The 27,651-nt window shown below is 40.7% G+C and overlaps 1 long non-coding RNA gene across 1 annotated transcript in view; it reads left to right on the top strand.

Annotated features, from left to right (window-relative positions):
* Positions 1-27,651, top strand: part of LOC115304492 — an 80,577-nt gene that overhangs the window by 51,924 nt on the left and 1,002 nt on the right. The window contains exon 2 of the long non-coding RNA XR_003914471.1: positions 18,059-18,170. This is a non-coding gene — a long non-coding RNA (uncharacterized LOC115304492). The remainder of the gene's footprint in view (positions 1-18,058; positions 18,171-27,651) is intronic.

The following is a 27,651-nucleotide window of genomic DNA, read 5'->3' as shown; positions in this document are numbered from 1 at the left end:
TATATATATATATATATATATATATATATATATATATATATGTATATAGTTTTCTTTTTAAAACACAAATGTGAGCCCACTCTATACATGTGCCTTGAGGAGCACTCAATATCAGTACATCTAAAGCCAGCCCTTTGAGAGATAAAGCCTAAACTATTTATTATCTGGATTTTTACAGAAGAAGTTTGCTGCCTCTTGGCCTAATCATAAATATAGTTTAACACTTTGATCATTTAAACTTTGGTGACAGGAATGTATGATTGATACATATTTACCTTGTGAGTATGAGGGAGTTCCCCAAAGCATTTCATTGGGAGGAACTCTGGAACCTTCTGACGGGGCTACATCTACTGTAACTCTAAATCAGAAAGAAAACAGATTCTTTCATCCTGTTTGAAATCCAAAAGACAAGATGCATTAATTATCAAAAGTTACTTAAAATTTCAATCAAAATCAGACTTACTAATGGATTAGAATGAGGAAGTTCCTAACCTTTCTTGTAAGCATGTTCTTAATTTAGAAATTAGCTGTACATTAGCAAATAAAATATGAAAGGAAGTTTGTACTAAAGGCATATGACTTTTGGTTCTTTTCATTCTCAGAGATGAATCAGAGAGGGCAGCAACTGGCCTTTTTCAGGTCTGGAGCTGAGTCAAATTTTTCAGAGAAAGCGAATCCTTACTTGTGTATTATTTAAGGATATATCACACTTAACAGTGGTTTTGCTTCTAACATTTAAAAATGAAAACACTATATATAAAAATGGAGTCCCCCCCTTTTTTGCAATAGCAACAGTGGTAATGTATGTATTTACAGTAATTTGCATCCAAGGGTCTCAAAGTGATCTCTCAACCTAAATATCACCAGAATCTTTGAGAAAGCCAAAGGAAAAGCAAGGATCATGTATGTCATGAGGAAATTAATGTTTCAGATCACACATCTATTCTAACAATAGTGAGAAGCATTAAATTAAGAAGAAAAATGTAACCAACAAGTAATATAACTTGAAAAGAAAAATTTCTGACCAGCCTCACTCGTCTTTGACTAGCCTTTCAGAACTGAATATAGGAGTGGCAGATGGAAATTGGGAACAGGAGGGACTATAGATAAGAGAGGAACAAGAGTAGTCCCCATCTGGAAAGCTATCCATCTGTGAACTTAAGAGCTGTCACCTATGAATCGTTTCATCAATGATGTGATGTATGCGAGGTTCTGGAGGAGCAGGCAGTGTAAGTGTACTTGCTCTTCTAAAAGAAAGGAAAAGGGGGAACAGAGAAATGCCTTTATCTGAGTTAGTGCTCAAAACTGAAACCATCTCCAGACATTTCAAAAGCAGTCTGCTGGTTCAAAACAACCAGCAGTTCAGTTTTCTTCCTCAGTCATGAATCCCTAGCCTCTTCTGTTCGAAGCATGGAGGCAGGCAGAGTGGGACACAAAGATGCATAAAACAAGGCTCTCACCCACTTGGGACCTACAATTTAGTGGAAACAGACTCCAAGCCACCAGAATATTCTTAGTAATATCGTCTGCAACGCTGGCTGAATGATCCTAAGGAAGACTTAATGGAAGTGGCACCTGGCTGGCTCAGTCACTGGAGCAAGTGACTTTTGATCTTGAAGTTGTGAGTTCAAGCCCCATGTTGGGTGTAGAGATTACTTAGAAACAAAAAAGGATTTTAAAAAAAGAGTTGTGGATGCTAAACACATAAGAACTTACTTTAACATCTTATTTTCAATAAATGAAAGAGAACCATTTCTCATGGGGGGCCAAATGCAAAATACAGAGCAGGACATATGGGTCTGGCTCTAAGTGGTTAGTAGGTTAGCCTTTCCTGTGTGCCCAGAACCAGGAGAAACACTGTTAGAAAACCCACTGGATTCAAATGAGCCTCCTTTCAAGGTAGATCAGGAGGATGCACCTACAGATAGAGTGTGACATATAATTTTTTACAGATTGATTTCTTTTTAAAATTTTTGCTCTACTTGGAATTTATTTTGGTGAACTGTAGATTTTTTTCTCCCAAATAAGTAATGGTCTCAGCACCATTTGGTAAATTGTTCCTTTCTCCCAATGACTTGTGAAAATATTCAGAGTCACCATTTGACCATTTGTTGAATGTCTATTATGTGATGGGAGATTTGCTGTATTTTGTAATGGACTTGTGCATCTTGTAGACAACTCAGAGTCTGAACTTCCTTCCTCTGTTTGGTAAATTCTCCATCTTAGGCACCTTTCTGGGAAATGGAGCTTGCCTTGACTATTAAACTTGAAAATGCCAAGAACTTTTTTCCTAGCCTCCTCTACACTTTGGTTAGGAGCATGTGATCAAGGCCCAATTGATCAATGAATCTGCTCAGATTTCACAACTGGACCTATTGATTCACAGGAGGTGGACCAAGCAAAGGCCATTTGATGTGTGATGTCGGCAATTCCTACTTTGCAGGAGTAAATGGGGCAGGACCAGCTGTGACAGCCAAGTGTACAGTGGTGGGGTGGAGTCTGCACGTGCTCCCTGCTGCCAGGGCTTTCTGCTCTCCTAGCTGCTGCCCTGCCTTCTTTGGTCCTTTTCACAAGCCTGGACAAGGTTTTGCAGCCTTCTCAGACATTTCATAAGCAACACGACAGCCTTGAATAAATTCCTTTTCTGCCCAAATTAACCAGAGTATGTCTCTGTAACTAACACCCAGACTGATACATATAATGTATCATTTGGTTCTCAAATCCTCACACCTTTTATTAGATTTAGGTGATTAGTATTTAGTAAGAGCATTAAGCTAATGAGGCAGTGGGAGGACTGGAATTCAAATCCAGGTTTGGATTTGCCTGATTCTAAAGTTCATGACTCTTTCTACCCTGTCACACGATGCCAACGTCATCATAAAATACATTATACACCTGCACACACATGAGTAGTTTCTCTGTCCATGATTGTGCTCTGTTGACCTGGGCATTTAGTCTTGTACTGGCACCATACTTTTTATTTTATTGCAGCTTTATAATGAGTTGAAAAATATGGTATAGCAAGTTTTCCTTTATTCTTTTAAATCATTTTTGTTTTTAGATTCCTTCTTGAATGTTTATTTTTCTAGATGAGCAACTGGACAATTTTATAAAGTTTTCCAAAGTCATGGAGGGACAAATTAACAGCTTTAATTTAAGATGCCTCAATTTTCATGTTATTTTCACTTAACAAGGTTATGTGAGGTATTCATAGCTTCCACATATGCATGTGTGCACACACTCACAAATATGTACCTATATAAAGATTTTTTGTTTGTTAGCTTCAGCACATTTAAATGTTTTCCAGAAGCAGAAACTGTAGCAGTGTTGGCCCAGGAAGCTCTTTCACGTGAAGGCTAGCCAACAAGCTGAAGGAAGATGCCCATGATAAAAAAGTAGCAGTGAGGAGGAGAAGAGTTTGTCACGGGCCTTAGTTTTTATATTGCTTTGTTCCTGCAAAAAGCAGCATGGTTCACTTTGAGTCTTCCATTTTTTTTTTCTCCAAGCATGATTTTGATGCTATGGGAATTCTCACTGAATGACATCCAGCAAACAAATCCCAGAAGAATATCTGATTTCTGTTTGCACACAGTTTGCCTGATGTGGATCCCAGGTAATACAAAAGCTAAATAATGTCCATGGAACTGGAAGAATTTCTTCAGTTATAGAGCTGTTGAGGTCCTGTTAAGAACCGATGATACAGAGAGTCCCTGCTTGGTCCAATGAACCAAGAGGCTAATTTCTACCTCTTTAGGTTGATGTGGATTTAATGCATATATATATCCATCACAAGTTAATGAAAAGCCTGTGCTTTCGATCCAGGAGGACACCAAACTCTTCCTTTTCTCTTTCAGAAAAACATTCAAGTAAAAACATCCCTGTGAAAATTCCCCATAGGACACTCCATGCATCTGCTCAGATTAAAAAGGCATCAACTTATTTATTGCCTCTAATAGAGAGGGACTTCTCTGAACACTGAGTTCTCTCCTGAAAGGCCGGTGGCTTGGTTCTGGGAATTGTGAGCTCTGGAAGCGAGGCCTCGGACTCCTCATAGGAGATTCTGAGGGTGTCTGAATGCTGATAGCTTCGTGCAGACTGTGCTGCGGGACCCAGCTGCTTTTGTTGCAGGCACAGACCCGACAGTGTCAGGGAATTTCGGAGACTCCACGCTTTTATTCCAGATTCAGGTTATGCTTTGGTACCACAATTCACACAGGTATTTCTCGCCTGTCTCAGTAAGAATTGTGGATAATATCAGAAATAGAATTCGGCTTGTAGCAAGCCAGAGAGCTAACTTCTTCTTCTGAAATTAAATTAGGATTAGCTGTCGTACCTCATATCTCTGGAAGCTAGCTGTGCTGCATAATAAGGTGGAACTGAATGCTGTCCCCAGGAAATTTATGCCACATTTGCGGCAACATTTCTGATAAAAAAATGGAATTGATGAGCACAGAGTTAATCATGTTGTAAATGTATATAATCTCATGAACCACTGTCCACTGGAGTAAGAATTAATGGTTTATGTGCACGGAGCTAGCTGGTAAAGTTTTCTGGTTTGGCTTTCCATCAGCAAGACCTCGGCAAGCCGGCAGAATGGCTGCTGAGGAGAACCCGTTAAGAAGCTGGATTTGGCTCTTAAAAGCCAATACTTTTCGTTTGTCCCGATTTGGAACAGAGCTGTTTTTTTAGCTGAAGTTGTAACGGCAATGACTCAACATGAATTTCTCATCAAAGTACCTTCTGAAAGGTCAGTTATGGGCATCCATAAAGAAAAAAGCTCACAAATTAACAAAATAAAGGGACAACATGATAGCTACCGTAATACCACTGTCCCTGAACAGCCTGTAAGCATGCACAATTAGTATTAATAGTCCTTTCTCACCCTACTGCAGTAAAAAGAGAACTTGTTTTAGCTTCAGAGAAACCTGGTTTTACTATTAATTCAAAGAAATTAAAAATGTATATTTGATCTCCTTTCAGCTTTTTAAAGTTTCAATACTGAATATTTTGTAATCAGTACACATTTGATTCCTCTAGTGATCATAAACTCTGGTATTAATATGTATACACAGTTCCTTAAAAATCAGCTCACAGTGCAATCTGCTATTGTGTTTTGAGTGAATGACTCATGACTACAAGTTTAAATGGTAGCTTCAGAGAAAAGTCATCTGAGTTTTTTAATGATATACCTTTTCCAGGTAAAGTGTCAGAATCATTCTTCCATTTAATTTTTCTGGAATCCAATGAAAATTTATCACCTCACTTTCCTTTTCCCTCAAGTGAACAATTAGCCATTGCTCAAGGACTAATGCAGCAGTCTGAAAATTTAAATTTAAATTCCAAATTTAAAAAAAACCTGACACTCAAAATTGTTTAAAATATTGCCACCAAAGCTAGAAAAAAGTCCAAAGGGCCCTAAGTTATTTATTCCATAGGTAAAACACACTTGGTGGCTTCACAATTTTGAGGGGAGCCAAAGGTTGTTACAAAATGATGAGGGACTTCCTAGCATGGTGAGAGGTGTCTGTCTCTCATATGAAAGGAGGAAAAGTCATTTCATATCAAATGTGTGTTATAATTAGAAGAACGATTCTGGTCCTAAAAAAAAGTTGATTAACATCCAAATGTGGACAGTTTACCAAAACAATGCAAATTGGTCAGCCTCAGAATACGTGATTCATAAAAGAAAATAGAATGCACTCATCAATCCTAGATGCTGAGGACCCCACAATAGTTATGGAGAGCTGCATTAAAATTTGCTCTTTATTGAATTCCCCCATTTGAGTCTTCTGAAAGATATAGAGCCCCTTAGATCTATGCTCACAAATATAATAGCCACTAGCAACATATGGCTATTTAATTCTTTTAGTTTATTTTTTATTTACACACACACACACACACACACACACACACACACAGAGAGAGAGAGAGAGAGAGAGAGAGAGAGAGAGAGAGAGAGAGAATATCCCAAGCTGGCACCTCATGGTCATTGTGAAGCCCAATGTGGGGCTTGAACTCATGAACTGTGAGATCATGACCTGAGCTGAAATCAAGAGTCAGATGCTTAATCAACTGAGACACCCAGGTGCCCCCAACATATGGCTATTTAAATTTAATTAAAATTATACAAAGTTAAAAATTCAGTTCCTCAGCTTGCACTAATCTCATTTCAAGTGCTCAGTATCCATGTGGGGCTGGTGGCTACCATATTGGAAACTCAGAAATAGAACATTTTCATCATTGCAGGAAATTATATCAGACAGTGAAATTTAAATAAAAGAGTAAAGAAATATTTATTGAAAAGTTACAATGTGATAGGCATAATATTTGATATGTATTTTTCTCATTTCACAGCGAAGAAGCTTACCCTTAGAGAGCTTAAGTCACTTAGTCAAGTCACAATGCATACAGAGCAGAGTCTTGACTCCGCGTCCCACTTCCAAGTGCCATTTCTGATATATGGCCAGGCATTTGCTCATTTAATGATAAAATTACTATATATCTTAATAATTAATAGAGGACAATAGGTAAAAACAGACCCTGACCAAATTGGTCCCTCTACTAAGAACCTGTACTTGCAACTGAGGCCCTATGGTTAGAAGGAAGAATACAGTTCCTGATTCATAGAATGTATAACGTAGTAGGGGAGTTCACCATGAAATATATAATCACAAAACTAATTATCAGCCACACTTGTGATAAATATCAAAGAGGAAAGTCCATATGTTTTGGGAGAGGCTTCCAAATCCCATCAAACAACCACAACAATAACAATTAGCAATAAACTTTAGTTTCCAAAACTTGTAAAGTTCAAATTAGTGGCACAAATCTATGATACTGTTAGCCTCGTGATTGATGAGTCCACTGTAATCTTTATGCCTGGTAAACAGAGAGATCTATTTCATTCAAGGTCATCCTGGGTTGGCATGACCAACTTCAATTTCATTCCATTCTCCTTGGGTGGAAATATTTTTGAAACGAAGAGCTGAGATCGGCTAATTTGTCAACATTACAAAGCAGGGGCCTATCGCCGTAACTCTTCCTCTCACGGAGCCTTCCCAGCAGCAGCAGCTGACATATGAACCTCGCAGATGAAGATGCTATAGCTTGCCTATTTCTCGACCACACTGCTGAGGGTCAGAGAGTGGGAAAATGCTTCTTCTTAGCCATTTCTTTATCATTTTTAACAGGGTCAAGTTCAAATACCCATAAAAGGAGATTGAGAGCCAATATGCTATACCATCAAATTTAAGAGGCTAGAAAAAAAATCAAAACCATAAGCTGTTATCATTTTCAGTATTTTATTCCTTTTAATGCTAGTCTATTAGTTTCAATAAAAGGACAACAGAATGTCCATTACACTGTAACTTGACATGCCTATTATGCCAATATGATTAGTTTTTGTAAAAGGCTCATGTACTGGTTATAGTTTATAGAAAAATTGATTTTACAGAATCAGAGAAATTAGAATTGGAAACATTCTATTAGGTCACTAGATACATCCCGGGAGAGTAGTAGAGAATTGATCCCTAGTTCACAGTGTATTATCTGATACATTTTTCTATCAGGTTTTGATAGGTTTATGTATTTATTATAGGCTGGCAATAATGTACCATGAAAAATTATACCAATCCATCTGAGAAATAAAATTCTAGAAAAATAAGCATTTGCTGAGCACTAATTTTACTTTGGTGGATACATTTTTAATATACTAGTTTTTATAGGCTCTCATCTTATAAGAGGCAGGGTAGTAGCACCAGATCATGGGTTGGCATTACAATCAAATAGTGAATTTGCATATCTTAAGTTGCAGAAATGTCCCCAGACATAGTTTCCCATCAGATTTCTACAAAATGTGGTATGAATTTCTGATTGCCAAGAATGGCTTATTTTTCATACAGGAAATTGAGCTCTGTACCTCAAGCAAGTTCCTGCAAACGCCTCAAAGACTTGATTAGGCTGACATTTTCTTCTTTGTGGGCAGTGTGTACTAAGCTGTAACTCTTGGAGAGACCCTTGCAAGAGAGCAAATGGAACTCTGAACTAGGGGGGTCTGGGGTGAGGTTTAGCCAGTGAGTGAGCTAGGTCACACAAACTCTATGTATTCTTCCTCTCAGTGACTCAGAGAGGGGAAAAGTAGAGAAGAAGAAGGTGGCTTCACCAGGAAAACTTTACATATAATACCATCAACCTATAAACTCTTGGGGTCTCCCAGGTCAGATGGGTGTGATTGCTTCTCTCTGCTTCAATACATACCTTTCAGGAGTTCTCTTCCCCTTTAAGACCATCCTTGAAGTTTATTTTCACCTGAATGCATTTATTAAAGACGGAGAAAAGTGCACAATGTGATTTTTTTCAGTCCTGCTAGGTTGTTCCTTTACCACTAGCTCCTTAATGGAAGTAGTGAGTGGAGCATTGGATGTGGGCTAAATTGAAGAGTGAGGGAGAAGGGGAATCAGGCTATGTGTGGAAAAGGGCAGAGAGGAAGGCATAGAAATGTAGCATTCAGCTAAATAATGCCCACTTCCACTTGTTGTTCACGTTCTAATGTCCCTGTTCAAAAGCCCAGATGAAATTCTTGTTTGTTCAGGATGCAGCTGATGAGTATTATGTCTGGAGAGCATCCCAGAGAAGGTCTTATACATCTTTTATACACCTGCAAGCTAAATGAGCAAGAACACCCAGGTGCTGAGTAAGACTTATGAATTTGTGGCAAATTATGCAAACAAGTAATTTTGCATGTCCAGAAAGTAGTGCTATCAGTGGTACAGTTTTCCTAAACTCTCCATAATTTAGGAGAATGCAAACCAAATGGCAGTCAAACAGCGACATGGCCTAATTGCTCAGCCCAGTGTATCTGCTTCAACAGGTGCCAGTCACATAGAAGGATGCTTGTCCTCTAGGGATGCTTTTACAGCCAGAGCAGAAGCCAGTAAAACTGTTCCAGGGGATTAAAAAAGGCAGGGACCTTAGTCATGTTAACCCCTGGATGGCAGCAGAAAAGACAGCTTTATCAATGGGACTCAAGCCTGTGCCAAAGTGAGAGCAACACAACTCTGAAGGAAGAGAAACAGGGAGCTGTGCTTTTGGGGTCAAATAGACTTGCAGCAGTGAATGAGGATCTAGCCTTGCTACTCAGTGTGGTCCAGAGACCAGCAGAATCAGCAGGACTTGTGAATTTGTTGTGCCTGCAGAGTCTTGGGCCCCACCCCAGACCTACTGAATCAGATTCTGTATTTTTTTAACGTTTATTTATTTTTAAGACACACACACACACACACACACACACACACACACACACACACACACTGGAGCAGGGAAGGGACAGAGAGGGAGACACAGAATCTGAAGCAGGCTCCAGGCTCTGAGCTGTCAGCACAGAACCAGACACTGGGCTTGAACTTACGAGCCAGGAGATCATGACCTGAGCCAAAGTCAGACACTTAACTGCCTAAGCCACCCAGGTACCCCGAATCAGAATCTGTATCTTAGCAAAATGCCAGGTGATTTATAAGCATGTTAAAGTTTGAGAAGCACTAGTACATGCCACCAGCTTCCTAGTAGTTTTCTATAGTCAGGGCCTGGACTAGCTAAGAAGGGACACAGCTTTTCTAGTTCAGTGGGAAGTTGGTCTCATGTTCATATCAACAAAAGCCAATGAAGGAATATGTTCCCTTCACTAATACACATTCCTTCTTCTTCCTCCCCGCCCCCCCTCTTTCTCTCTCTCTCCCTGCTCCTATTATCTCCTTTTGGTAAGTATTCCTTCTTGACTGCATGGGATTCTGGTAAGGCTGTACCAGGAAGCCTAGGCACCTGACTGAAGCTGGCCAGGAACAACTCTTTCTGGAGGTTGATGCGTAGAGGGAGGGTATTTATTCTACTGAGACCACAAAGTGCAAGGATAATATTGGCTTCAGACTGGCAGGGGTATCTTGTTACCACATGTAGAGGGAATTTGCTTGAGAATGAAGCCAGGGGAGATGGGCAGAGCAGAAAGACAGAGGGGAGAATCATTTGAATACTCAGTTCATTTGTACCCAAAGTCAGTCAACCCCTTGGAGTTCTGAGTTGTGTGAGCCAAGAAATTCACAATTTAGAAAAGTTGTATATTGGTTTTTGGCCACTTGTAACAAAAAGAGCAGTCCTGACCAATAGATTTCTGCAATTTGATTACCAGTTTTTCCAAAATGGAAACTTTTACACTTGGCTAAGGGAATAAATTCATTGCAAGGTTCACAACCTATAAACTGACATTAGTGTATGTGTGTTTAAGTATAATCTGTGTATAATTAAATGTAGAAGGTTTAAAACTTTTAGGCACTCATGTGTCCTAAATACTGGTTATCTGTATAATTGCAGCAGGCTGTATTTATTTTCCAGATTTAGAGGCAATGCCTACTGAAATTAATATTCAAATTTATGCCAACGAATATGCAAATAAGCATAGCTGTGGTGCTTTCAAAAACAAGAGGATAGGATTGCAGCACTGGTGTTTCAATGGTGCTGATGCTTTGATGGAAGAAGACAAAGAGGGCTGAGGTGCAGATGAAACATGTGCCCTTGGACTATCCAATGCCAATGGGAAGTTCATGGCTCCGGAAACTGTTTTAAAACAGAAAACAGTCCCTCAATTTAATATAGCAATTTAACTATTCATTAATTTACTTGCTGCCAATACCACAACTTCTCAGAAATGATGCCACTCATAAAGATAATCTATAACTACAAAAGAAAATCTGTACTTTACTCTTGCAAAGTGTCAACATTTTAATCTATAATTGTTCATTCCAGGTGAAACACTGAGGTCTGCCTCTCTTCTATAACCTTTTCTACACCTCTCTTTTTGGGCAAAGATTTCACCATTATGCATATAACCCAATATTATCTAGGAATTATGTATATGTATTTTAGAATGATCAGTTATGATCAGGTTAAGTGAGGAATAACAAAAACTTGGGAAGCAGTAGCTCAAATAAAGTGGAAATTTCTTTCTTTCTTAAGGAAGAGAGGTCTGGAGGTGGACAGTCCAGAGCTGGTATGTTTCTCCATGGTTATTGAGGACTAAAGATTTTTTTACAGTTGGGGTGGCTCGGTGGCTCAGCTGGTTAAGCATCTGACCTCAGCTCAGATCATGATCTGGCGGTCTGTGGGTCCTAGCCCCACATCGGGCTCTGTGCTAACAGTTCAGAGCTTGGAGCCTGCTTCGGACTCTGTGTCTCCCTCTCTCTCTGTTCTTCCCCCACTCATACTCTGTCTCTTTCTCAAAATAAATAAACATTAAGGCAATTAAAAAAAGAAAATTCTTTAAAAATAGATTTTCCGGGGCACCTGGGTGGCTCAGTCAGTTGAGCGTCCAGCTTCGGCTCAGGTCATGATCTCACGGTTTGTGGGTTCTAGCCCCGTGACGGGCTCTGTGCTGACAGCTCAGAGCCTGGAGCCTGCTTCGAATTCTCTGTCTCCCTCTCTCTCTGACCTTCCCCTGCTCATGCTGTCTCTCTCTCTCTCTCTCTCTCTCAAATATAAATAAAAACATTAAAAAAAAATAAAATAAAACACAACACCTAGGATGTGACTCTAATCCTGTAGGGTTTAATATTGTTCTATGTAGGGTTCAGTGATGGTCCCTAGCCATCATATCCAGTTTTCCAGCAGCAGGATGGAGGAAAAGAAGAAGGGGGATTTGCCCTCTCTCCTTTAAGGAAACTTCCTGGAAGTCCCACAAGTATGTCTACTTATATGCCATTGATCAGAACTTATTCCTATGCTATACTAATTATGAGGGAGGCTGAGAAATATGGCCTGTTAGCTGGGAGGCCATGTGTCCAGATAAAAATCATTACTCTGTTAATTTGAGAGAGAAGCATAAAACAGACACCTAGAAGGCAACTGTCAGACTCTGCTCCAGATATTTAAATACATATTTGGTTGTTGATTTAGTGTGTATTTTCCCTCATGAAAAGCTAGCTCCATGAGGGCAAGGGCTTTATTTTTGTTCATGATTGTATCCTTAATGCTATTCTGTTTTCAGCTTTCCTGATTTTCTTTCATGAGATTAGGAACCTTGGTCGACTAGAGTGCTGTGTGAAGAGGAATGCAGGAACCACTTCCAGATGTGGCCAGAAAGAGTGCTGTGTTCAACTAAGAATGTCTGCGGTGGCCAGTCTGGGTAGCCCAGGCTTAAGACACTCCCTCCAACCCCTTGCTTTCAACTAAAATGTTGTGCAATGTGTGGCTACTGGAAAGCCAGTTTAAATCTATATGTCAAAAGGCCTCATGTAAGTTTGTTGTTTAAAATGTTTTATTCTGAGTAGAGATTGGCATAGTCTCTGCAACATTTTCCCCCTTAGGTGGGGCTGTCTTGGGCAGTTGTAAATTTTGCAGGTTTCCAGAGAGTCGCTAAAGGAATTATATTCAAATTCCAGGTTACACTTAGTTGGCAGATTCTAACTAGAAAGTTGCCGGGAAAACGGGATTTTTGCTGTTCTTTAAAAAACAGGTCACGAATATTTTGCTGTCAGAGTAGAGGTGCAGGGCTGTGGTGTGTTCATCTTCTGATTCCTTGAGAAGGCAGGAGGGGACTGGAGAAGTGATAAGGACTTTCCAAGTTCTACACAAATGCTAGAAAGAGAAGCTTAGGCCTTCTCTTTATTTAGCTCCAACAGTCTAAGCATGGGGACCAGAGGACCAGAGTTAAATTAAGCTACAATTAAAAATAGCTAAGACTGTTGAGTAATGTACCAAACTGCATCTAAAAAAGTTTGTCTTTAAAAAGCTGTCACCTCAGCAACCTTCTTTTTCTGTCCCCCACAACTCATTTCCTCATCAGTAATGGTGACAAGGCAGCGACTTGATGTGGCTGTGATTCTTTCAGAGGAAGGGAATTATGTACTCTGGAAAAAGAAATCAGAATTTCAAGGATGTCGCTTGAAAAGGCACCCTTGAATACTTATGCACTTCTCCTGGGGTACATGTCCCTCTTTTCCCCTACTTTCCCACCTGTGAGTCAACAATTACTGCCTAATTGGAATGATCTGCTTGCCTTTTAAGTTTTGTTTTATTTAGCTATTTTCATGGAGAATGGCCATTTGCATGTAACATCTGGAAATTCCACATCTTAGTTTGGGTTCTCCCAAAAGCAGACTCCAAAAGTCTTGGGAGCATGTATTCTATTTGGAATGTGGTCCTAGAAAGCAGGGATATGGAAATGGAGGGGGAAGGAAAAGCCAATAAATGAGTTTGTTAGTGAGGTTACACTATGGGCAGTAAAGGCTTGGTTCTATCAGACCTTCCAGAAAAGTAAACCTATGTCAGAACCGTCCCCCTGAAGGATGGATGATTGTAGCTCTTATCCATTAGCTTCCATTCCTATGGGTTGCAAGTTGATTGAGGGGCATTAACATACTTCACCCTCCCACCACTCCTGGGTTGTACTTGTGCAGGCTGGGTACCTCATGACATCAGACAGCCCAATCCACACTGCCCATCAAAGAAGTCCTTGGGACTGATAACAGCAGAGCAATGTGTTCATAGCAGCACTGTCAACAATAGCCAAAACATGGAAAGAGCCTAAATGTCCATCACCTGATGAGTGGATCAAGAAGATGTGGTATATATAAACAATGGAGTATTACATGGCAATGAGAAAGAATGAAATATGGCCATTTGTAGGAAAGTGGATAGACCTCAAGGGTGTCATGCTAAGCGAAGTAAGACAGGCAGAGAAAGACAGATACCATATGTTTGCACTCATAGGTCTAACAGGAGACCAGGAGAAACCTAATGGAGGATCAGGGGGAGGGGAAGAGGGAAAGAGAGTTGGGGAGAGAGAGGGACACAAAACTTGAAAGACTATTGAATACTGAAAACAAACTGAGGGTTGAAGAGGGAGGGGGAAAAAGAGGTGGTGGTAATGGAGGAGGGCACTTGTGGGGAAGAGCACTGGGTGTTGTATAGAAACTAATTTGACAATAAACTACTTAAAAATAAGTAAATAAATAAATAAACAGGAAAAAAAAAAAAGACTACTCGGAACTGTCCACTGTGCCTGCAACTGAAATCAGAGGTAGACTGAGGGGGAGTGGTGTGAAGGGGAGGGGTGTGTGTGCCAGAAGTATCTACTAGAGTCCCTGATTGTGACCTGGAACTGAGTTAATGATCAGCAGTTTGATATTTAGACTACATGGTTGTAATGAAGGCATTTGGTCATGGATTTTAGTTGAAGATGCAGTTTCAAGTCAGCAAGAACCCAAAGTTACAAAGTGAAGACTAACATTACAGTAGCCATATTACTCATATACAGGTAAAATTTAAGCCCTGGATTTTTTGGTTTCTCTTTCTGCTGTTTAACTTCCAAATTTCTCTTCTGTATGCTATTATCTCTACTGAAGGGTAGGGTATAAAAAGCAAGGTGGTGGAAATAGAACCTGCCAAATATTGTCACTTGTTAGGAACTCTTCAAAAAGTCCTTAGGGAATAAGAGGCTGAGATTATTGGCTAAATTGAGATTTGGGATTACATGTGATTTTTAATTTCTCCATGCTGTCCAGTTTCTATGGTTAATTGGGACATGACTCATAGTCCTGAGTAGTCAGCACAGAACACAGAAAAGAAAGGTGTATCAGCTGCTTATTACTGTTGGGGCTGCATTTCCTGTGTGCGATGGGCATGGTGGGCAAAGGATACAGAGGCAGAGTGGCATGGTGAAAACCATGGGTTTATGAGCCCAAGTCTGCCCCTTGCAGCCATGAGACCACGCTAAGCCTCAGTTTCCACAACCCTAAAATGAGGGCAAAAATAGTTTCCTTTCAGGGCTGTTGCCAGGATTAAGTATTATTATGCAAAGTGCTTGGCACATCAAAACTGCCTTGTTATAAATCAATTAATAAGCAAATGAAAAATCTTTGTTCCTTTTGTATACACTTTGACTTAGTTTCTGAAACAAACTGCTTTGACTCATTTAGACTAAGTCTTTGAAGATGAAATCAGAAAATCCCTTGGGTTGATACTGAGATGAGATAACAGGTGCCAAGAGGTAAGCATTTTCCCCATTGTACTTACTGCTAGAAAAAGGAGCAGTCTCCCAGTGACCAGAATAACTCCTCCCAAACTGTAGTAAGTGCTTCCAGAGCTACTCCTATGGCCACGGCTCACATTCTAGATGTAAGTTCAGAGGCAGGTTCTACGTGGGATGGATGGGGCAGTGCTGGGGGGGGGTCCCTTATCCCTGGCCATATGGATCTATCATAGGGGAGGATCTTGGTTCAGTCCGCTGCCCATGGTACACTTCTTCCAAGAGCAACTGGTTTTTGACTCTGGGGTACAGGAAGGCTTTCCAAGAAGTACACAGTCATGCCTAGATGTAAAGGGAACTCATTTCCAGTTCTCAACTTTAATATGTACCCTTTCTAAAATGCAATAGAAGTGGTCTGAAAACAAGACTATTTCTCTCTACCACATTCCCTTTCATAGTTTTCCTTCACCTACTTTAGAGAAGTATTTGTTCCTTACCCATCCCAAGTCATACTATGACGCATTGCCCAGGATGTAAAAACCTCTGTGGTACCAAACAAAGGGACAGTTAGAAATACAGTATCATTCTAAAGGACCTTGTCTTTTCCGTGCTTCAGAGATTGCCAAAGGAACATTCTATTCTGGGGGAGATCCCTGTGGCTTTCGATAAGGCCCAACGAAGACAGAGTCTTATTTCATAGTAAGGCTGGAATATTATCTATCTCCAGTGGTTGTCATAGAGACATCTCTCAACTTGCTTATTTGATTTAATAAGAAAAGTCAGATATGTTCTGGCAGAAAAAAGCCCGATTTGGCTCAATTGCTTGATATCAAGGATTATTTATATGGCAGACATTTTCCACTAATAAGTGAGTTAAAGGAATAGCTCCAAAGTTGTTTTAAAACATATTTAAGGTGTGTGCTAATATTAAAGCATTTAATAAAAAATAGTACATTGGAAAAGGTCTAGGGAAAGAAACAATAATTCCCAACCTTTTGTGTGTGTATCTAGTTAAACAAGGTGCCCTTAAGTGAAAGAGTAAAATGTACAAATGATGGTAATTTGCTTAATTTGAGTAGAGACTTTTTAAAAAATATACTTTTAAGTATTTCATAAAGAGGATGGTTGCCTGGGTAACAAACTTTTTTGTAAGTTGGGTCGGTTCAAGTCTTTGCTCTCAGTAAAATTAAAGGAGGACCTAATAGAGTTGTCAGCTCTTAAACATTAAAAATAATTTGTGCGGATAGTTGACTTTGTTATTTTTGCTGTGGGAATCAGAAAGATTTCAAAGAAATCTGTGTAGTACTTCTAAAACAGACCTATTTCCCTTCCGTGCATGCCTATCTATGTATTTATGTGAGCAAGGTATATCAGCAACCACACTGAAAACAAGGGTACGTAGACATAGAAAAAAATAATATTCATTCATGGAGCATCAGCTAATTGAGAATAGAAGCTTCATCTCTCTTGCTAAAAGATTCATTTTTAATAAAATTTGAATTTTGTGATTAATGATTCATCAAGATTTATAATATATTGATATTTTCTTACGAAGACATTTATATTATCATAAAATTCTGTGGGCAAAATAGAATGAAAATATGAGTTCAAAGGAGAAAAAAAGAATCATGTAAATTTGCATTTCTAAATATGATGAATAATTTAAATGCTAACTTAAACATGTGTTGAGGAAACACAGTAGTTTTCAAATTTTATTAGAAGATATTCAACTGAAAAAAAAACCCCACACCATTGCAATAGGGGAGGTGCTTAGAGTCCTTCCGACTAATATGTCCTTGCAGGTGTGGAGATGAGGACGAGTTGTGAGAGGGGCTAAGTGGCTCTTGGGGAGTGTGTCTGGTGATTGATTTCATGATATTTTGATTTGTGGTATAGGCTTTCTTTAAATGGGACTTGAAATTCTGGATTAATATCAGAACCAGCCTTATGCTTTGACCTAACACAGGCCTTCTCTGCCATTTTAGGTCCTCTTTTGTTCAGATCTGTACATCCTTAAAGATAGCTTTCCCTTTGGAGTTATCCCTGACATATATTTCTGCTACCACTTTCATCAAGATTCTATGAAAGTGGGGCGCCTAGGTGGCTCAGTACATTAAGTATCCGACTTCAGCTCAGGTCATGATCTCATGGTGCATGAGTTCAAGCCCTGCGTCGGGCTCTGTGCTGACGGGTTGGAGCCTGGAGCCTGCTTCAGATTCTGTGTCTCTCTCTTTCTCTGCCCCTCCCCTGCTTGCACTCTGTCTCTCTCTCTCTCTCTCTCAAAAATAAATAAACATTTTAAAAAAAGGATTCTATGAAAGCATTTCATTTATTTATTCATTCATTCATTCAAGAACTACATGTGGGCCAGGCACTGTGTAGGGAGCTGGATATCTCATTGTGAACCAAACAAGCATGGGCCCTAATCTCATGGAGTTGATACCTCAGTGGAGATAGATGAACAATAAAAGTAAGTAACTATGCAAATAGATGACTAAAGATGATAACAAGTCCTATAACTGAAAAGAACATGTTGATTATGACAAGAAGGAGAGGGGGTGCTTAGTTCTAATTGAATAAACAGGGCAAATCTTTTTGAGGAGGTAACAGTTAAGCTGACATAGAAGTGTGAGAAGCAAACTGCATGATAAAGGTGTTCGGTCACTGGGAATAACACGTGGGAAGACCCAGAGATGAGGGGTAGTGTAGCTGGAGCACAGGTGTAGAGGGTAGGGTGGCAGACCAACTCATGACATGAAAGAACAGAAAAAGCAGGGATTCCCAAAACTTTTGGAAGCTCAGATTTTATTCTCAATGCTGTGGAAATCCATCGAAAGACTTCTAGCAAGTTTTCTTTGTTTTTAAAAGACAATTTTGGCTGCTGTTTAAAGACTAGCTGGAGTGGGCATGATAGAAACGGGGAAATCATTTAGGAGGTGTGCCAGCCCGATTAGGCAAGGCTCCCAAGGAATAAACAACCCCTAAATCTTCATGGTTGGTATCAACAAAATTTTCATGTTCATTCATCCTACACGTCCATTACAGGTCGGCTGGGAGCCTGTTCTATAGCCACTCACTCCAGGATCTGGGCTAATGGGGCAGCCACCATCTTGAAAATTGCTGATCTCATCCCAGGAAAAGGAACCCAGCAAACCAGGTACTGATTCTTAGACGTGCCCCCAGCCACTTCTGCCTGTGTTTTATTGTCCATATCAAGTGATAGGGTCACTGCTGATTTCATCATAGACGGAATGTACCCCCTGAAGAGAGGGGCACAGCAGGAAAACAAGATGAAATATCCAGTGGACAGTAGTACGATGTGCTCCATTATTGCAGCCCAAACAAGACATGATATTAGCTTTGATTGAGGTGATGTCAGTAAAGACAGAGACAAATGGACAGATTTGAGGTTATTTTTGGAATTCCTTTTCGGATGTGATGATGGCTTGAATATGATGGTTTTTTCGTTTGGTCACCCTCATTAGACTGTGAGCCCCATGAGGCAAGCGGTAATTTTCATCTGCATACATCCAGGGCCCAAACATGGAAACGTTTACTGAATGCAGGAATAGAATTCCATAAGGCAAAAATTTACCTCCTGGTGTACTGCAGCTTAGACTTTTTCACAGATGGGCTGAAGCTCTTCTGTAAAGAGAGGGAGAAGATTTAAAAAAATTTTACACATAAAAGAAAGCCTCCCTCATTAGATTTTTTGTAGGATTGTGAGACAAATTGACTTAAGAAATCCTTTGTGCCACACAGCACTGTCCCTTTCTTGGGAAAGATCTGACTTAGAGAACTCAAATGTCCTGCACTGTCCTGCTCCTTTCCCTCTTGGGCTCTGCACTTCTTCCGTATCTCGTCAATTTCAGATCTCTTTACACCTCAGGAAAGAATGGAAGAGTGGGCATCTGCCGCGATGCCTTTGGAGAAAATAGATTCTACATATAGCCAGTAAATCCAGCACAGAGAACAACTCCTGTTAACAAAGAGAATGGCTGGTAGAAGGGAAAAAATCCTGCAGAAAAGAAATCATCAAAAATGCCACAAGGGGGGCATCTGGGTGGCTCAGTCAATTAAGCATCCAAGCTCGGTTCAGGTCTGGATCTCATAGTTTGTGAGTTTGAGCCCCAGGTCAGGCTCTGTGCTGACAGCTCAGAGCCTGGAACCTGCTTCGGATTCTGTGTCTTCCTCTCTCTCTAAGCCCCTCCAACTCCTGCTCATCTGTGTGTGTCTCTCTCTCAAAAATAAATAAACATTTAAAAAATACCACAAGGGAGTCACCCTCCGCGCTGGTGACAGCCCCTTGTAGTCAGCTGTGGTGGAGCCCCAGCCCCCCAGCCCCCGTGGAATGCTGGGTGAGGAAATGGCCTGCAGTTTCTCCAACAAGCTGGGTGATTGGGGTCCCAGTGTGCCGACAAATGGAAAGTTGGCTTCTCCAGGTTAAGGCAGAATCTACTCCCCTACCCCCCACCCCACATCCTCTCCATGCCACTGAGTGCTTTGTGGGCGTTGGGAGGTGTTAGCTGACTGCAGCACTGAGGCTCAGCTTAGCTGTACCAGCCTACAACAAGGACAAATTTCTCTGTCTGTAGTCCAGGCAGATCCACAGAGGAGTGCCCGCCACTGAGCAAAGCACATTTCTCCCTTGTTGATGCGGTCTCTTGCACCGGAGGACCGGAGTCTTCTCTAAAACCTGCTTATGAGAACCCTCTTTGGGGTTCATTTCTGGTCCTTGCCACATTCTTGTCCACTTGGTTCAACATCTGGGGTGCTGGGTGAGGGGACAGGTAGGAAGGGACTTTCAGATTGTCACCCTATTTCTCTGCTTTCTTGACCCTGCCTTGGTCTCCCTGCAGCTGGCTTCCTAGCAGTCAGTCCCTTCCGCGCCCCCCCCTCCCCCGTCCCCCTTTCTCACTGCTGCCAGCTCTTGGAAGGAGCCAGGCTCAGAGTAGCCAGGGAGGGAGGAAAAGGGTTGCTGTTCTGGCCTAGGAGGGCAGCAGTGGAGAAGACCGTGTGGGAAGAGAGAGGAGGCAAATGTGCTCAAGGCACAGTTGTGGGCTCAGCTACAGAGGAGGAGTAGCCTTAGGCTTCAAGCCTCACTTTGCAAATGAACCCATAGCAATCTTATGCATAATACAGCAAGGAGCTGTCTCTGTGGTTTGACTTCAGATAGGGCAGCTCCAATATAAAAATCTCCCATCTCCAGAACCGGAAATGCCATCTTTTGGGGTTTATTTCTCAGAACTCCAGTGTCCTTCTCTGCCCCACGCCCCGCATCTCTTTAGAAATGTCGCTATGACGTAACTGCATTGGACCTAACCACTGCGAAAAGCAATTCCACTGTAATGTTTTCACCATATTTAAAGCAGAAGCATGTCAGTTAGGATTTTCTTTTGCATAAGTTGTTTTTTTTTTTTTTTTTGTAGTGTGTAATGTCTTAATCACAGTCTACCACCAAATATTTTAGGAGTATCTTTAATGTTTAGAAAGTATATTAGCAGCGTGTAATAATTACATCCTAAGTGCTCAAGCAGAGGCAGTCTATTGCAAGGACCTTCTTTGCTGTTGATTATCATAGGCTGTTTTAAGTTAGAAAACTGAATAACATCACTGACTACTATAGAAATGCACTTTGCTCAGTAATACTTGAGTTGTTGCAACATTTGATCATCTATTTGGTTGTTATGGAAAAATTCTTAGCTGTAATTGATGGCTGTTGCCTTTTTAAAATTTTTTTAATGTTTTTTATTTAGTTTTTTGAGAGACAGAGAGAGACAGTGCGAGCAGGGGAGGGTCAGAGAGAGAGGGAGACACAGAATCCGAAGCAGGCTCCAGGCTCTGAGCTGTCAGCACAGAACCTGACACGGGGCTTGAACACACGAACTGTGAGATCATGACCTGAGCTGAAGCTGGACACTTAAACTGACTGAGCCACCCAAGCGCCCCCCTTAATAGTATCTTGCCTGTATTTCTACCTCTAGTAATAGGCTTTATGTGCCAGATTTTAATATCCTTGAACCTGGGCAAGTGCACAAGTCTTTTTAAAAGAAATATGGTTTCTTGCACAAAACTGATCCGTTTTGAGAGATTGTTAATGCCCTTGAAGAGGTTTTGTGGGTGTGAAACAAATGGTGAGAATTTGAATTGGTCCCTCTTATTATAGTATTGAAATTACATCTACTTAATTTATCAAGTATGTTCATGCCCTGATTTTATATACTTGAATCTATCAATAAACATTGTGATACTTGAAAAAAAATGAAAATCTGCCTCAGAGGAAGAACTCCTCCAGCCATCCACACCTTCCAGTAAATGAGTTTTCTGTTAACCGCCTCTGGCTTGGGGCAGGAACAGGCTGGAACAAAAAGAACCTCGGGGGCATGGAGGATGGAAGGTCTTGAAACAAGGAAGAGAGAAGAAGAGAAAGGAGGTGGAGGCTGCAAATCTTGGGTGACAGTAACAGTGGAGGGTTACCAGGCCCTACAGTGGAGCTTTTGACGGGGCAGACCTGGAGTGCGGTCCCTTTCCCCTCAACCTCCTCCCCACACCCCTGCCTGGAACAGAAAAGAACCAGCCCCAGGGGAGAGCACTAAAAGTGTTTCTTAACAAATGCAAAGCTTTGGATAGACACTGTGCTGATTTCCCAAACCCCTCACCCTGACCTGCGTCGGTAATTCTAGAACACGTCCCAGTTAACTGATTTTTAGCAGGAAATGGTGGTACTGGGGGGCAGTGATCCTGTCCATCTACCTGGGGAGCCAGAGCGTGAGAAAGACCCAGTAAGTGCAGCAGCACAAGGGCTCCACAAGGGCTCCACACATCCAGCCCTGACCAGCGACTCTTCTGCTCAGGAAGCACTCATCCCAAATGTGCATTCAGGTCCCCATTTGCCAGCAATTGCAAGGTTCAGAGAGCCGAGGGAGCTGTGCCTCTACAATACAGCCCGCTGCACCTACCATCTGCTCATCTGCAGGGGCAAACTTCACACAGCAACCTTTCGGCCGGAAACCAGTGCCTGATTGTCCCTCTGCGCCTGTGTGGTGGTTGCAGAGGGTGCTAGTGTTGGTCCTGAATCATACTCTGGGGCAACTGATGTTGTCTACTTATTCTAGGCAGGGCACGGATGGTGCCAAGAAGGCTAAGAGCCCCGCCACCCTCTGGCTTGCTGAGAAGCCCTGAGCTTGTTGCCAGGGCCTTGTTGTACATGAACAGTTGCATCTGTGGGGCAGCGTGTGACCCCTAAGAGACGCCCAGTGCTTTATGGAGAGGCAATCATAATGGAGTGCTTTTCTGCACTTACATGAGTTTAAAGTCAATATTCTGTTGGGGGGAAACAAACAAAACCCCCCCCCAAAACCTGTTTCCAGAATATTCTCCTATCTCCCATCGTCAATATAACACCTTAATGGTTTGTGATACATAAAAAAGAGGTGGGAATCAACTGACACGTCAATCAACAACATTTCTCATCATCAGACCTGGGGGAGCTGCAGATACTTTTATTCCGTGATAGATAGCTGGCTACACAGTCCCACAGGCCAATAAATGCAAAATCCACAGCCTCCTCCCCTCCTCTTCTCCCCACCACACTGCCTAATGCATACTAAGTACTGAATTAATGAGTTCATCATCAGGGTCAACTCTGAACTGGGTTGACTTCTCAACTACCAGTCTGCGGAAAAGCAGGAGGGAGTTGTCTACTCACTGACCTCAGATGAACATTTGATAAAAATGTTGACTCCTTTGGTTACTTATGAGGTATAACATGCATATAAATGAGCATGTCTTATTAGTTGGTATAAATATTAAATTTTATCTGTATAAAACATGCATTTTGCTCTAAAGGATACTAAACTGGGTTAAAAGTCGGTTTTCGAATGCTGGTAGAACGTGCGTTCCTGAATGCATGTCTGTCCCAGAAAAGGGCGCTTCTTTGAATTCTAGGATCTACGATCGCAGAGCTCATCAAACCTACCTTCTTTCATAGATGAAGAGATGGAGTCCCAGAGAGGTATAGTACGCTGTGAGAGCCTAGCCAGCACGGGAAGGCAGAGACAGAACCACTGTACAAGACTCATGTCCTTTGGGCCAGCATTCTGTCTTTCTGCCATGGTCCATGTGATCAGAGCTTCTAAGAGCCTCCCAGCCTGGGGGATGTGGCTTTTGGTCGATTTAAAAAAATTTTTTTAAATGTTTATTTGTTTTTGAGAGAGATAGAGCATGAGTGAGGGAGGGGCAGAAAGAGAGGGACACACAGGATTGGAAGTAGGCTCCAGGCTCTGAGCTGTCAGCACAGAGCCTGACACGGGGCTCAAACCCATGAACCATGAGGTCATGACTTGAGCCAAAGTTGGGAACTCAACCGACTGAGTCACCTAGGCGTCCCTTTGTTGTTCTCTTTAAAGCAAGCTGTAGGAAATAATCTGCAGAGAGGACTCTTCTCTATAATTCTACATGGGGTAATAAGCCACCCTGTGTTATTCCGTGGTTGTATCACACTAGCTTCTTATTATATTGAAATGTTTCTTTTAAATATATTGGAGTCATAAAGTATTTATTTTAAACAAGGGGGAACTAGCCTCTAGGAGATGTAGTATTTCCTATATTAGAAATTCAGACATTTTATTTTTCAGACATTTTAAATTAGGACAAAAGGCTGAGCTGTCAGCACAGAGCCTGACGTGGGGCTCGAACTCACGAGTGTGAGATCATGACCTGAGCTAAATTTGGACGCTCAGCCGACTGAGCCACCCAGGCGCCCCCATGAGCTTGTCTTTTAAACTTTTGGAAATTTAGACTTCCAAACATGTTTTGGAAGTCAGATATTTTAAGTTTCAGATGTCAGGTAATAGGATGTATATACCACACATTGGTAACATTCCCAGTAGAGTTGGAACTGCACTCTATCATCAAACACCTTAATAGTTCTACAACTACATATGGGAATGTTCACTGCTAATGGAATAAAACAAGGCTATTAATAGCCTGGTGTTGGTTCAGTTCATGTTTTGCTTCCAAAATGAGATATAGGAGGACCGGTGAGGATCTAAGGCTGGAGCCTGGTTAGGAAAAAAAAACTCTATCTTCTAGGGCAGGGATTCCCAATCTTATTAAGTCAGAGGATTCCTTTTTAATTGTATAGGCTCCAGAGCTAGATTTTTGGGTTAAAATTTTTGCTCCGCTACTTACCTGTTGTGAGAACTCAGGTAAATCATTTTATCTCATTGTGCTTTAGCATCCTCCTTAGTTATAAATGAGAATAATAATAGTTCCCATCTCATAAGAATATTATAGGGACTAAAGTAAATTTAGGTAAAACTCTTAGAGGGGTACCAAGCACAGAGTAATCTCTCAATATATGTTGACTATTATTATTGTTATTATTATTATTATTACTATCATTATTGGTCTACATGCCCATGGTAGACAGAATAATGCCCCCCAATATGTCTGCACCTTAATCCCTATAACTTGGTACAGAATACACTGGAACATGCCAGGATAGATGTAATTAAATTAAAGACCTTTAGATGAGGAGATTATCCTGGATTATCCAAGTGTTCCCCACTTAATCTTGTAAGTCTTTAAAAGGAGAAAACTATTCCTGGCCATGATAAGAGAAAAAGATGACAACTGAAACAGAGTCAGAGAGAAGCTACTTTGCTGACTTAGAAGATAAAGGAAGGGCCACAAGCAAACTGTGGTACATCCATAGAATTAAAGATTGTTGGTCTGTAAAAGGAGTGAAGTTCTGTGCAGGCTACAGTATGGATGAACCTTGAAAAGATCACGCTAAGTGAGAGAAGCCAAACACAAAAGGTCACGTTTTGTATGATTCCATTACTATGCAATGCCCAGAACAGGTAGATACATAGAGACAGAAGGCAGATATGATGGTTCCAAGGGGCTGGCATGAGGGGGAAGGTGTAGGGTATTCTCTGTTAAGAGTGAGAGAGACAGAGAGACAGAGAGAGAGATTTACTAGCCCCAAACAAGCTTTATGCCATAAACATCAAGAAGTGGCAGCCCCAAAAAAGAAACAGAAGATGTTGGTGGAGCTGAGCAGGGCTCTTAACCCTGCATCACCTTGCACTTGCATTTCCAACTCTCCCCTACCTCCATCCCTTTCTCCTTCCCCCCAAAAATCATGGGGTGGAAAGATAGCCAACTAATGAAATCCTGAGGATTCTCATCAATGTATTCCAGCTTTAAGAGAAACAGATTGAGGGGATGACTAAGCAATTCCGGGAAAATTCCAGGAGAAGTCCTTGAGAGAAGCCTCAGGGCTTGGTCTAAGGCAGAAAGGGCCTCCAGGTCTGCCCATTGAGCTGCAGAAACAAGTGGAAGCCCAGGGGAGTGCTCTCCACTCTTGCTTAAGTGGACTGGGCTCCAGTTAAAAGATAGTGAGCTGCACCTCAGAAAGGAGTGAAACCCTGGGCCCCAAGCAAGGACTCCACTCAGGCCCAATTCAGTTGTTCCCCTTCCTCATTCCCAAACCTTCAAGCTATAGAAAAGGGGCTTGAAAATAATACCCAGCCCTCAAATTGCAGCTCAGAGTGGGGAAGGAGGTGTTCTATACAAGGCAGGGAGGGTGCAAAGGAAAATTCACTTATACTGTATTCTTTTGAAGCAATAGACAGAATTGCCCATAGTAATCATAAATTAGATGAAAAGAAATGGCACAGGCATTGTAAAAATGTACTAAGGAAAATAAATGCATGTAAAAGACAGATGAAAAATCTTATCTGAAAGAAACCAAAACCAAAATAGCAAGCAGGTTCTCTGCAAGTGCATCACACTATGTAAGAACTTAATCAGAACACAAATTAAATTTTAAAAAATCAAAATAAGAAGATAAAACAACAAAATGAGATGGAATGTGATATCAAAGAGCTAAAGGAACCGAATACATTTTCAAGAAACTATTAGAAATAGAAAGAGATTGCAGACATAGATAAAAAATCATGTTAATAATTAGTGAGTACTTGAGATAATTATAGCAAATGTAGAGGGAAAAATAACTGATAATAATTATGGAGCTCAAAGACAATTCAGCACAAGAGTTTTTGATATTCCTGATAAAAACCCAACAAGAAAAACAGAAAAAATACTGAAAAACATAACACAGGAAAAATTTCTGAAAGCAAGAGAGGAAATGAAATGGCAGTTTGAAAGATCACACAGTATCCTAGGCAAATCTGATATAGAGTGAGCAACATTAGTCATATAGTGATTAGGCTATTCAACATCAAAGATAAAGAACTTTTTCAGGCATTCCACAGAAAAAGCTAAAGAGATAAAAAAAAAAAAAACCAAAGGGGCTTCCAACTTCTTCCCATCAACTCCCAAATGCCGGGGAACAGTATGGAAATGTCTACAGAGGAAAAGAACTGTGACCTAGAATATTTTCATCCTGCCAAATTGTCATTCATGTATAAAGGCAACAAGGAGAACACGCTAACACATGACGGAGCTCAGGGAATAAAGCACACATACGCCTTGTGGAAGAAAGCGTTGGAGGACACAGTCTCTGAAGCTAGATTACTGGAGGTTGAATCCTGGCTTTAAATCCTGGCCTTGCCATTTACTAGCTGTGTAGTTTAGGCAAGTTACATTTTGTACCAGGTCTCCTCATCTGTAAAATGAGGATAATAATAGTCACTATTTAATTGATTTGTCTGGGATTCACTGGATCACTATGTATACGGTGCTTGGGATAGTACAAGGCCCACAGTAAATGCTATATATACACATGTTTGCTGAAATCAGTATTGTGCATCGTGACAAAGAAAGCCATTTCACCAAGAGATAAACCAAAGAATGGTAAAGTATTGAATTAGTTTAAACACAAAGCTAAGATTGAACAGAAACAGCAACAGAGGAAAAAAATATGTCTGCAGAACAGAATGTAAATGTATAAATCTTGACTAAGCAAACAAAATAAAAGCACCGAAAAAATTGGGAGAGATATGAAGAAAGGGGAGAAGATGTACAAGTATGCTGGCCACTTAGGTTTCACAGTAAAATTTTCAACTCATACTGTCTAAAATTGAAATAAGTAGTTAGACATCTAGCGATACTCATGATTTTTTTTTCTTATCCTTAGAACAGTCTCTTAAGAGTTCTATGAATTTCAGCATTTTCTTTTTAGTTTTATTTTCTTGGTCTTCCATTAAATTCATGTAAAGTTAACTTTAATGTTTTTATTATTAGAAGGAATATAACACACTTCTATTCTTATGAGATTATTTTTAATGAGCTATCCATCCCCTCATCCAGTTATACATTTGTCTTGAGAGAAGTCTAAACTGATGTTCAACGTTTATTAACACTGGTTATTGTTGGGTACTGGAATTTGAATGATGCATTGTTTTTCTGGTATTTTTCTTGAAATTTCTTATAAAATATTTTTTAAGTTTATTTATCTATTGAGAGAGAGGGGGGGGGAGGGGCAGGCAGAGAGAGAGAGGAAGAGAGATTCCCAAGCATGTTCCATGCTGTCAACATGGAGCCTGACACAGGGCTTGATACCATGACCTGAGCTGAAACCAAAAATTGGATGCTTAACCTACTGAGCCATCCAGGTGCCCCTTGAAATTTTATAATATGAATGTATAGAACTGGTAATTATTCTA

The sequence above is a fragment of the Suricata suricatta genome, chromosome 1 (genome assembly GCF_006229205.1).
Source record: "Suricata suricatta isolate VVHF042 chromosome 1, meerkat_22Aug2017_6uvM2_HiC, whole genome shotgun sequence".
Lineage (NCBI taxonomy): Eukaryota > Metazoa > Chordata > Mammalia > Carnivora > Herpestidae > Suricata > Suricata suricatta.
The sequence above is the reverse complement of the archived record's forward strand: the minus strand, read 5'-3'. Positions and strand labels throughout refer to the sequence as shown.